Below are 12,956 nucleotides of genomic sequence, written 5' to 3'. Positions count from 1 at the left end.
TTTGAAAAACTTCCAGAAAGTATGCTAATCTCGTATGATGGGATTAACTATTGGATATACATTTCTGCTGATACTCCAACCTGTTTTTTATGTAAACAAGAAGGTCACCTGGCGAGACAATGCAAAACCAACCACACCGAATCCCTAACTGATTCTGTTATACCAAGTACTGATCAGGTAACCTTAACCTCTAACATGATTTCCTCTGGACTTGATGATATGCTTGAAACCGACTCTGTAATAATCAAAGATCCCGTAGCTACTTCAAACAATACTAACTCTCTTTCTTCTGCAGACCAACTGAACTTACCAGAAGAATCAGTTTGTACCAAAAAGGACTCCGAACTACCTGAAATTAATACTAATTCACACACTCAACCTGAACTAGAGTTTCTAAATACAGAAGAATTTCCTCCCTTACCTAATAGGCTAAGCCCAAATAGCAACAAACAAAAGAATGTTAAGAGAGCTGTAACGTCTAGTGACTGTACCATTCAGTTTTCTGATGACTCTGAAGAACTCCTAAATAACATTCCAAATGAAGATGCTACTATCCCAATTCTCACACAGAAGGAAAAGTCCAAACCTCCTAAAAAGAAAGCTAAGACTCTAAACAGTCCAAGTATTGACGAATCTCTACTTTCAATAAGGACAATAGTAGAATCATCACCTAATGATTACGTCCTAAACTTTCTACAGCTTAAAAGTTTCTATGAAAATGCTGAAGGAACAACTGATATTCTCGACGTAGCCAAATCTCATACACATGACATTGAAGGCCTGATTAATACTCTTCATAAACTCTACCCGCATTTCAAATCTCAGAATATGAAAACGCTCCCGAACATGATACACTCATATAAGAAAACAACTCCACCTCTTCTTTGTTATGATTATGATGGATACATTCCTGCTTCAATGGAACATAGACGGCTTCTGGTCTCATTATGAATATTTCCAGCAGCTAATTACTTTACATAAACCAGATATAGTTTATTATTTCAATGTACCGAAGTACGTATGATATTTCCATGCAGATATTCTGCGTCATCATACGATGAAAGAGTAATGGAACGGAGAAAAATTCTCTCCGGCGCCGGGATTTGAACCCGGGTTTTCAGCTCTACGGGCTGATGCTTTATCCACTAAGCCACACCGGATACAACCCCGATGTCGGACAGAATTGTCTCTGATTGAGTTCCAACTCTTGGGTTCCCTCTAGTGGCCGCCCTCTGCAATACGTCATAGATGTCTATGAACATAGGACCGAAGTCCACACATGTGCTGAGGTGCACTCGTTATGAGTGACTAGTTGGCCGGGATCCGACGGAATAAGCGCCGTCTTAAATCACTTCGTGATTTGCGCATATCATATATTATTTCAATGTACCGAAGTACGTATGATATTTCCATGCAGATATTCTGCGTCATCATACGATGAAAGAGTAATGGAACGGAGAAAAATTCTCTCCGGCGCCGGGATTTGAACCCGGTGTATCCATCTTCTGGAAACTATATCAAAATACATGCGTACGTTTTCAGGAAGCGGTGGTTTGTCAACAAATCTAGCCCAGCAAATTATCTATACGCTGTCTAGCCGTTATAATGTAGAGCTGCATAAGATAGTAGACACGAAAAAAAATTTCTCTTCACTGCTGAAGAACTATTTACTAGCTAGTATTGAAATACAAAGACTTAGTGAAAACTAAAATATATCTGACATTGTTTCTGTGGCGTAAAAGAAAAGGAAATGGCAAGAAATAACAGATGAATTCAATAATTATGCTCAACAGACAATGGTTAGTTTACATAATTTTATAAATAATTATTAACAGTAACAATGTTAAGGAAATATATTTGATTAGTTTAGAAAGTAGGGTGAGTGCCTCATTTTTAATTCTAGCGGGTTTGTATCAGAGGAATGTTGGGACAATATGAAAGTTAAGGGGAGGAAAGAACTTGCCATGGAAAAAAAACAAAGACTGTCTACAGGTTGTGGGCAATATCCAGGGTTAACTAAACTGGAGCATGATCCAGAACTTGATTCCACAATCGATAATGATCTGGATATTGAGCTGAGAGAATCTGTTGACAGTGATACGACTGTCCTCTTTTATCCACCAATTCTAGCAACAGTGAACTTCACTTTAACACAGTCCACCGTTATGGCTGAGGGGTTAGCGAATCTAACTCCGAACCCAGCGGTCCCGTGTTCGATTTCCGGTTAGGACGAGTTGCGTGGGTGAGATTTTTTCGGGGTTTTTCCCTCACTCCTATGGATGAATATCAGGTAACTCTATTAGGCGATTGGAACCCCACTCATCTTCGCCACTTCCTTTCCTCCCTCATCATCCCGTTTCTGGTTATTTAGATCACTCTACTGGCGGCCTCCCGAAGCTGCTGACTCTCTCGACCGGCCTCCTTGGAATGTAGTTCAGCGATGTTGGATGGCTTCTGCAATGGCACCCGAGGCGGACCTACTAGGGGGAGGAGTTTCGCCTCGGACCGACAGGGGTGCCTTGGAAGAATATGCCGAAGCAGGTACGGTACTATATAGATTCTGTCGGCTGTAGAGACCGGTCGTTACAAGAGTCATTGGTTAGGCCGGTGCGCGTAGGGGATCTGTTGCATGCACCTCATTCCATATCGAGGGTTAGCGGAATAGATCTCAATAGGTCACAGTGTTGGGCCATCCATGCTCCCCTCAATTAAATTCCATTCAATTACTTTAACACATGTCTTTGAAAAGCTGTATTCTTTATAAATTCAGAACCTGATAGTGCATTAAGCGGACAGTCACAGTTTCTTACATAGGCTTAACTTTTGGAAATAGTATGATCAAAATCTTCATATAAATAGTCCATACAGTCCAAGAACTCGTCAAAACCTTCAAATTGGTTATACATCATATAGTTGTATTCACAGTTTTTATTGCTGTATTAGGCCTAAGTCAAATTAAAGGTAGGCTTTTAACTTCAGTTTTATTTAACTCTGACTTGAACTCATGTATAAGTTGGGACTCTGAATACAAATTCCTCGATTTATGCCAGCTTAAGAGAAAGGTAAGTTAAAGTAAAGTACAAGGAATCTCTATAAATACGGCCATAACTCCTGTTTGGTCATTGGTGTGATTTGTTATTAACACTACTTTGTTTACTGCAATAAATCCAATTAAAATATAAAGTAAATGCATTTAAGAGAAAAAAATCATTGTTACAGAAAAACAAAGGACAAGCATTACACTCGTGTTTACCGCTCTGTTTCTGCCAGTAACATGGCAGCGTAAACATGCGCAGACTGGTTTCAATTTTGGACAGAACATCAGCGCTCTGTGTCAGTCTAGTATACCACAGTATATAACGTTTTTGGTCAGAACTAAATAATAGTCCTGTATCTATTTGTTTTTATGTGCGTGGGCGTATTTTTATGCTCATGATAAGAATATGTATTTATGAATTAGCTAATTTTATCATTCTATTGTGTTCCCTCAAGGAAATCGTTTTATCTCCGCCTATGTTGCTAACGGAATTTAGAAAAGGTCCAATGCCATACAATTATGATTCATAAAGTTACTCTGCCTTTGATTAAAATAATTCCAGGAGAAATTAAAGACAATATGTTTCTTATATCATGAAGTTTCCTATTTAGCATGTAGAATTTTGAAAGGCGATGTACCATCCCTGTTAAATTTTCCAAGCCATTTACAAAAGGTACGATATAATATTATCTCTGTTGGTACAATATCAACATCATCTTTAAATCAATTCAGTTTACAAAAATGTTATCCGTGTAGTTACGGTACGCGTCATGAGTGTCATAACCCAAGAACGAAAGAAAAATCATGAACCTGCACGTTGAGCAAAGTGAAAGTCTTAAATCATATTTTCTTCTTTGTCCTGCTGCTTCCTCTAAGACAGCGTTTCTCAAACTTTTCTATCCACGGAACCCTTTTGAAGCCAAAATAAAACTGTGGAACCCAGTGGAATATTTGTGATATATATTAAATTAACAACAATGCACTTTTAGTCTATCACTAACACTACACATTTATTAATGTCACATATTATATATATATATTTAAAAATTATAAATAATGTCGTTGAATTATATTAGCTGTTATTTTTACTACTAATATTAAACATGGTTTTTGAACTCACACGTTATACATATTTAAAAATTATTTAATGTTTCTGAAATATATTTGCCACTGTTACAAAGATCAGTAAATATATAACAAGTATAAATGAAATTAAGTCCACTTGCATTGTTAACACTGTTTTGTAATTCATATTAAAATTCAGGTAGGCCTACTTAATATTTTTTCAGAAAAAAACACCTATTTGAAATAGATCAGAGTGATGAGTGTTTTTGTTGTTTACGCCTACATACTTCTTTAATATCGGGTTTAATGTTGGAAAGCTGAAGTCTCATGTCTGGTTCTGCATCCAGTCTGTTTCGGTATTTAGTTTTGATAGACGTATATACAGAAAACCCAGTTCCACACAGGATAGTACTTACAAAAGGAAGTAGAATTGTAATAGCTTGCTTTGATAACACTGGGTAGTCTCTTCTCAGGCTATGCCAAAAATCCACCACAGGGAGATTCTTAAACTGAGGTCGCAGGGATGAATCAGACGTCACTTCCAATAATGCTTCGTATTCTTCAGAAGCGAGGGAAGAAAGTTTTTCTTTTATATCAAATGGATTTTTGACCCATAACTTTTGAGAATTTTTTTCACTTTCCTGTTCTGGAAAATACTGCTATACAGTGTGGTACATATCCTCCAAACGCTTTACAAATTATTCGTCGATTTCATCAAGTTCTCGGAGAGTTTCTTCGGTCTCCTCAAGGAAAACTTTCAAAGCAGGGAAGCTCTCAAATACACGGCCGGCTAGACTTCTCATCCAGAACTACAATTTTCTCTTGAAAGCTCTGATTTTATTTGCTATTGAATATATTAGCACAAAAATGTCAGCTAAACAGGCAAGTCTCAAGAGTCATTGTTAGTCACTCAAGCGATCGTCCAACTGGAAATGGTGATCAATGAAGAAAGTCATCACCTCAGCCTTAAGTTCTACTTAAAGTTTTTCGGCGAGAAACACATCTCACTTCTGTTTAGAGAAGCAGAGATTTATGAAGGCTTCCCATGTAGTCACAAATGTTTTTGAAGAGTTTTGAATTTAGTTTTCTGGACTTGATAAAATTAACGATTTTTACTGCTTCATTAAGAACATTTTTTAGGGAAAGTGGCCAAAGCTTGATGGTGCAAAATACAATGACTGCTTTGCAATTTTTTGCAACTGACATTTTGCGCGATACTGCAGCAGCTGTTTTCCCAACCATTGCCTTTGCACCATCCGTGCAGATATGAACACAATTGTCCCAGGATATATGATTTTCTTCCAAGCACTCACTAACAAGTCTGAAAATTTCAGATCCTGTTGCATTAGCTGACAGCGGTTTACATATTAGCATTTCTTCTTCAATAGCACCTTAATAATGTTAACGGACAAACACTAGTACAACTGCCAGATCTGCTACATCACTTGACTCGTCTATCTGTAGTGCAAATTGACATGATCTGAGCCGCCGGTTTAATTCTTCCTTGACGTAAGCTGCCATGGCTTTAATGCGACGAGCCACTGTGTCATTCGAAAGCGGCACGGAAGATAATTGTTTAGCTTCCTTGTCATTGAGCATGCACTTAACCATGTCAATCGCGCAGGGTTTTATTAATTTTTCGGCTACTGTGTGGACTGACCTGCCTGAGCCACACTGTAGCTTACAATGAAAGATGCCTCTGTTACTTTTTCATTTATACTATAAGATGACAGAGCTAAGAACTTTTGTGAACTCACGACGTTGTCTATCAAATAAATCAATATTCTTGTCATGAAACTGAGCATGGTATGTTTCAAAATGGCGACGTAATTTTGAAGGTGCCATCGAATTATTAGATAAAATTCTGCCACATACAGCCAACTTTTAGCATCCTTGAAATTCAAGGCTAAGTAACTCTCATAATGTTTACGTTTTTTAGGTTCATGTTGTGTTTTGGATATTGGCTCCTTCACATTTCCAGGTGATGAGAAGCTATTTTGTAAACCTGGTGTTTCCATTTCGCCTTCATCAGACCCACGGATAGATGAAGTGGCACATTTGGATGTTGATTGTTTTAATGAACCTGTTTTAAGCCACCGATCCATGATTCGGTGTCACTCTGTATTTAAAAAAGTAGAGTTAGGATCGGTATCACTCTATTAAAAATACGATGACGTAGCTCGCAATGTTCGGTCTTGCCCTCTATTTACATAATTTTGAAGAAGGGATGACAAAACTCGCACAATTTTTCTTTAAAACTTTTGACTTTTTTTCGAATATTATTAAATAAACGTTGAGACACAAAATTAACACATAACTCACCTTGAACTTCAAAATAATGGTCTTTCCTCTCCAGAAGTTTCCTGTGCTTTCTTGAAGTAACGTCAAAACAACTCTGCGAAATATCCTTCACAGAATTTTCAATTCCTTACGTATACAATTTACACGTGTGCATTATTATTGGAAAATGTGTTAGCTGCAGACACTTAAGTTATTTCAAGCGCACCTATTATTATTTCAACAATGTGCATTAGTGAACAAATTGCCTTAAACGGTACCCATTGTTGTCCTGATAATTGCCAATGGAATGGCTGAATAAATAGTTATAGTTCTGCTCTTATTCTTTTTCATGTTTTTATAACATTAAATTTTATAGATTAAAAAGTAAATAATTTCACATAGACTAAGGAATTGTGCGGAACCCCTAAGAGAAGCTTACGGAACCCCAGGGTTCCGGGGAACACACATTGAGAAACGCTGCTCTAAGACATCTTTGTGTTCTCATGAGACTTGCAAAGCGAAGCCGTTGCTCCGCGCGACAATAAAGAATACTTAATTGTTAGTACGCCTACAGGTATATCAGACTGTAGAGAAATCCCACTGAGTGAATTATTTAGATTTATACATCAGATGTTAAACACAATAATTGTGTGGAAGGATAACTTTTTCTTTTTATTATGTAAATTACTCGTAATTTATCTGCAAGATAATAAACTTTCATTCGAAATCCATATATGGATAAATAAATATACATATAATAAATAAATAAATAAATAAATAAATAAATAAATAAATAAATAAATAAATAAATAAGTAAATAAATAAATAAATGGCTGTAATAGTTAAGTCTTCTTTGTGAACTTTTAATTCAAGGTTCACCTATAAATAATTGTTATGTACCATCACTCCGCAAGCAATGATAATATATCTATTTTATAATTTATGGATGTATGAGCATGTTTTCTATAAATTGTGGAGTACGTATTTTCTTTCTTCTAATGCACTGACGCACATCAATGAAACTTTGAATATGTTTATTTGTCCTAATTTTACGTTAAACGTCGAAAATGGCCATGATCTGTCAATTTTAGATCATCACAGTGTTAAATTGCGTGATTTACATACTTTTATTATGCGTCTGCAAGCGCAGCGTTCAATTTGCGCCTGTTTCCTTGTTCTGCGCATCCGAGACTGTAGGGGCTTGGTCCTGACAGTCGCCGGAGATGCGCCTGGTTCAGGCGAGTCCATTTAGTTAAGCCAAGAGGTGTTAGGGTTAGTCACTCGCTTGCCTTCGGAGCGATCGGATGTCACACGTGCGGTAGAGCGGTATGTTTGCAGTACAGTTAAGATGTACTGCATTCCTTTCCTGACCGCTCGCCGTTATCTCTACTCCTGAGCTCTCCCCACTACTCCTATTACTTCCCCTCTTTCTCGTCGCTGAGCTGTCAGGACTAAATAATCCGTCTGTACTTTTTCTACGGAGGAGGGACCCGAAGGTTGCATCGCAACCCGAGGCTTATTATTTACCACTCTTGTCCTGTGAAATATATTTGTCGCCGAACGGTCACACTCTTGTACGAATGCAGCATGTTGCACCATGAACTTAACCGGGGCAATGGTCATGATCACCAGACAGCGGATTTTCGTTCCCTGCACAGCGACAAGATGTCACGTCCCTTGGCGTATGGAGGGAGCGTAGCAATGAGTTCAATTACCTCCCTGCAACTGACATACACCGTCCTAACGTTCAGTATAGGGACCGAAAATTGCTGTCTGATGATCACAATAGCATTTGAATAAATAATGGCGGAACGAGTCCGAGGTCCAACGCCGAAAGTTACCCAGCAATTAATTGAGAGAAAATCTTGAAAAAAAATCAGATAACTTGTCTCAAACGAGATTTGAAACCAGACCCACTTCTTTCACAGTTAGACATGCTAACCGTTAGTCCACAGGGATGGAAAATACATACCCATACATACACAGTAAAAATAAACATACATTATGTCCTCTGAAACCAATAATACATTGCTTAATTAAGTACAGCAAAATGTGAATTGTATCAAATAAATACTGTTGATTTTTTGTTAAGAAGGTAATAACATTTTTGTGTGAATTAGAGAGACGTGTCTTCGTTGATTCTGTACAATCTTTCACATTTGTCTACTTCGTCATTTATCACTTAGGCCTATATGGTCACTAGTTGTAGATTGAATGTTATCACTTGCAAAAATAGAAGATGCACCAACATTTATACACTATTTTCCGTAGTATTAGCATTCTTCCTAATAAGGAAGATTGAAGAATGGCAAGTTTGCCGTGAAAGACCTACCATTGGGCAGAAAACTATGAACAAATGAATTCCACTTTTTTCTATGCTTAAAAAAAAGCGAATATCTCGCGAACTCATTGTCACATGATGTGAACTGAATGAACTCTCTCTACAAAATGTTTCAGGTCGTCTCTGTTCGGTCTTACCTATAATATAAAAAGATAAATCGCAAAATGAATACATAAAAACATAATATTTAGCCTACGTAAATGTTGATTTCTCCACCGCTGTTGAGCGACGGTTAGCACGTCAGACCGTGAAACGAGCGGGCCTGGGTTAAAATCCTGGTTGGGACAAGTTACCTGGTCGGGGCTTTCCCTCAACCAATTGAAGCAGAATTGTCAGGTAACTTTCGGCGTTAAGACCTCGGACTCAATTCGCCATCATTAATTGGCATCATCATCCCAATCATAGTCCGGGTTAAGTCATGGTGCGGCGTACTGTATTTGTACATGCCCAGAAACAAAATTTGGGCCACCTGAATTTTTCAAGTTTCAGTTATAACTTACTGCGCATCCGCAATACGTTCAGGTGGCCCACATATTGTTTCTGGGTCTGTACAAGAGCGGAGCGTTCGACTACCCAATCATTCGCAAAATAGGAGTGGTAAGCACAATAAGCCTCAGGCTGTACTGCAAGCCTTTGGGTCCACTTTTCGTATAAGGGAAAAAGAATGATATTGGCATTTATTTGCAGAATTAGGTTTCTTCATAACTATTGCCAGAGAGAGAGAGAGAGAGAGAGACAATAGCCTATATCACTCTGACCTGGGGGGCATTGTCCCCTATACTCTCCCGCCTGTATCTTCGCTGTGGTTTAGAAGTAATATTAAGGACTTTATCGGTCCTTACAAACCCAACAGTAGTAAGAAGATGATGGTCACGTGACAGGCTGGGAGGCTTGGAGGGGCGTGGCCAAAGGAGGGATGGGAAGGGGTGTGGCCAAATGAGGGATGAGGGGAAAGGGGGTGTGGTCAAAGGAGGGATGAGGGGAAAGGGGGCGTGGTCAAAGGAGGGATAAAGGGAGCTGGTTTGTGATTGGGGAATGGGTATTTGCAAGCGAGCGGTGTGGGAAAGCGATTGACGAATGAGCATGGAGAGAGAGGTCCATTGTGTGTAATCAACCTTGAACTAAATAACATGTTGACATCGGCATGTGAGGGAGCTGGTCTGTGATTGGTGAATAAATGGGGAAGGGGAATTTGCAAGCGAGTGGTGTAGGAAAGCGATGGACGAATGAGCATGGAGAGAATGTTGAAATGGAGTGGGGATCGAGGTCCATTGTTTGTAATTCACCTTGAACCAAATGTGAAAGTGGAAGCGTAACGTGTTGACCTCGGCATGTGACACACGACAAGGTAAACAACCCCTGGACATGTGTTGTCCATTGTATTGTGAGAACGTTTCCCCGACCAGTTGAAAATAAAATTCTGTATGAGTTTTTAATACGCGATCGGTATAACCATCTGCATGAGAAGTGGGTCACGCATATCAGATTTCCTGTAGGTCTTATTTGACACTTGTATTATTTTTTCGACCACCGCCTGTTCCCTGGCCAGTTGAAAATAATTTTCTGTTGTGAAATATGTATGAGTATGTATTACGCAGTCGGTTTAGCCATCTGTGTGAGAGGTGAATCCCGCACGTGGAAGTGAAAGTGAGTCCTCGACAGTATGGCAGTGACTGTACGTGGCTGTCTGAAGCACGCAACCAGTACTTGAAAGAGAAAGTGTATCACCTTGGTGGAAGTAAAACAATGCATCAGATCGAATTCAAAAAGATGAAATAACGGAAAGGTGAGTAGAAATTAATAAAATTACTCAAATATGTGGAGACAACTCAATTCTCACTTCAAAAATGACCTATGATTATTAGAAGTGAATAAAATGTACAACATAATAACAATGGCGAAAACTCACTTCAACAGTTACCTGGTTGCTGTATTTAAAGAGGCATAAATACATAAAGTTAGCATGATTTATAGTCTATCTATGGCTGCAAGTAAAATCTTTTACCTGATTCCAAACATTCGCGGAGCAGACTGTAATTTCTCACAGCAGTTGTTAAAAGTGCAAAGGGATATACATAAAAAGGCTTGGACTTTTAAAGTTAGATTGACGCATAACCACAGTCAGAGGAAAGGTTTCAGTAAGGCAGTAAAATCTTTCACGTTACTCCTTCCGCAGAAAATTTAATAATAATAATAATAATAATAATAATAATAATAATAATAATAATAATAATAATAATAACAATAATAAGATATTAATAAATCCTTTTCCAAAAATAAATGGTGTTCACATTTATAATTATACGTCGTAACGCATAAATCTAACGCATGATTCTTATCAAAGTGCAAAATGCTCCATGCACCATATTGTAAGAAACTTTTAATATTTCTTTTTATTTATATGTTCAGAGAAGGTATATAAATAATGATAAGTATTAGTTTATTATGGGAATTTTTCAAATTTTGCTCAACAAATATGTTACATTTTAAAGCAGAGTACTCACTTAAATGTCTCTTTAAAATGTCTTGCATTTCATCAGTATGCATTCTCAAACATCTTTTATTCACTCTCATGATTTGTTAGATTTAGAGCACATTCGAGGAGCAGACTGGTAATTCTCACATCAGTTGTTAAAAGTACAAAGGGATATACAGAACATGTATAATTAACCATCCTGAGACCACAAATCGTATTTTTTACATTTTTGTTTGTTTGTATGTATGTCTGTTTATGTTACCTTTTCACACAATAATGGCCGAACCAATTCGCATCGAAACTAAAAACAAGTTTATGCACAAGCACTGTAAGTTTATTATGAGTAAATAAAAGTATATAAAATATACTATTCTTATTATTTAAAGACGCTCATGCACACATCTTCTTTTACATGGAGGTTCATAAAATCCAAGTAAATGCTAACTTGAATAATTACCTACAATTACTAGTCAATCTCCAGAATTAATAATAATAATAATAATAATAATAATAATAATAATAATAACAATAATAATAATAATAATAATAATAATAATGGTGTTTTTATAGGTGCACCTAACATTGAAACATACGATTAGCTGTGTGTATTTTAATGTCACAATGAATAATATTCCCTGTTTGTTGTGCAAGACTGCCTTAAATAGATGGAATCATTTTCGTAATACGCTGGATGGGTACAAACAGACATACCCCATTTATTTATTTTACTTCCGTATTCAGACTACGAAGAGTAATACAAACGTGTTTCTTATAAGTGAATCTAACATTGAAACATACAATTAACTGTGTGTCTTTTAATGTTGCAATACTGTATCAGTCATCTCACGTTAAAATAAGCTCAGTGAGAGTATGTGAAAACTACATCACAATAATTCTCGTTATGTTTAATATGGTATTTTAGTTCAATATAAAAAGAAGTGGATCAAATTCTCCCTGTTGGCTTAAAATATGTCTTTAAATGGAAATTATTGATTTATAAATAGATTATGATACACAACCGAGAGAGTTTGAGATTCGCTTCTGGGAGATCATGGGTTCAAAGTATCTGACTGAACTTTTTCATGGTTTCCTTAGATGCATATTACTATTGAGCTCACTGGAGCGGAGTTATTTTACAAAGGAGCAATTTTATCTATATGAGTCGGGTAGAAGTGAAGATTGAGTTTACAGTTAGTAAGGTACTCTTTTATAGAGTAGAATTATTTCAACCTGAGTTACTAGTACGAAGGACGAAACTGGTAATTGGAATTAGATGCAATAGTCTATAGTGCGATAATATGCACAAAAGAACTGAAGACTGTATCGAAATGAAAGATCACAATTTAAAAAAATTTGTTTAAATATCGGTATACATATTATGATTATTTTTCAATTTAACTTCATGTCTGTCTATCGGGATGTTTGTTACCTTTTCACGTGATAATGGCGGAACCGATTTCTATGAATATTGGAATATTATTTCGTTTTTTGCACTGTCTTGTTGATCACCCCGAGTACACATATAACAAATTAATGACTGCTGATTATATGTAATGAACTTACATTAGCCTACTGCAGAATCTTGTTGAAGCTCACATCCCAGCCACTCGATTGTGAAAGAGACACGTGTGAGAGTACCACATGACCCATGACCTTCCTTTAGATTTCTTAGTATGACTGAGTTCAAGGTCCATGTGTGCGTTGACTTTCATTTTCTAGTTGTGACATTCACCGCGCTAACCATGATCGAGAAATGG

General features: G+C 37.2%; 1 non-coding gene across 1 annotated transcript; it reads right to left on the bottom strand.

Annotated features, from left to right (window-relative positions):
- Positions 1-1,088: 1,088 nt before the first annotated feature.
- Positions 1,089-1,160, bottom strand: TRNAY-GUA (transfer RNA tyrosine (anticodon GUA)). Its single transcript has one exon. It is a non-coding gene; the product is annotated as a tRNA-Tyr (tRNA).
- Between the last annotated feature and the right edge of the window lie 11,796 nt (positions 1,161-12,956).

This window comes from Periplaneta americana, chromosome 8 (assembly GCF_040183065.1).
Source record: "Periplaneta americana isolate PAMFEO1 chromosome 8, P.americana_PAMFEO1_priV1, whole genome shotgun sequence".
NCBI classification, from domain to species: domain Eukaryota; kingdom Metazoa; phylum Arthropoda; class Insecta; order Blattodea; family Blattidae; genus Periplaneta; species Periplaneta americana.
Note: the sequence above shows the minus strand (reverse complement) of the source record. Positions and strands in the feature narration are given on the sequence as shown.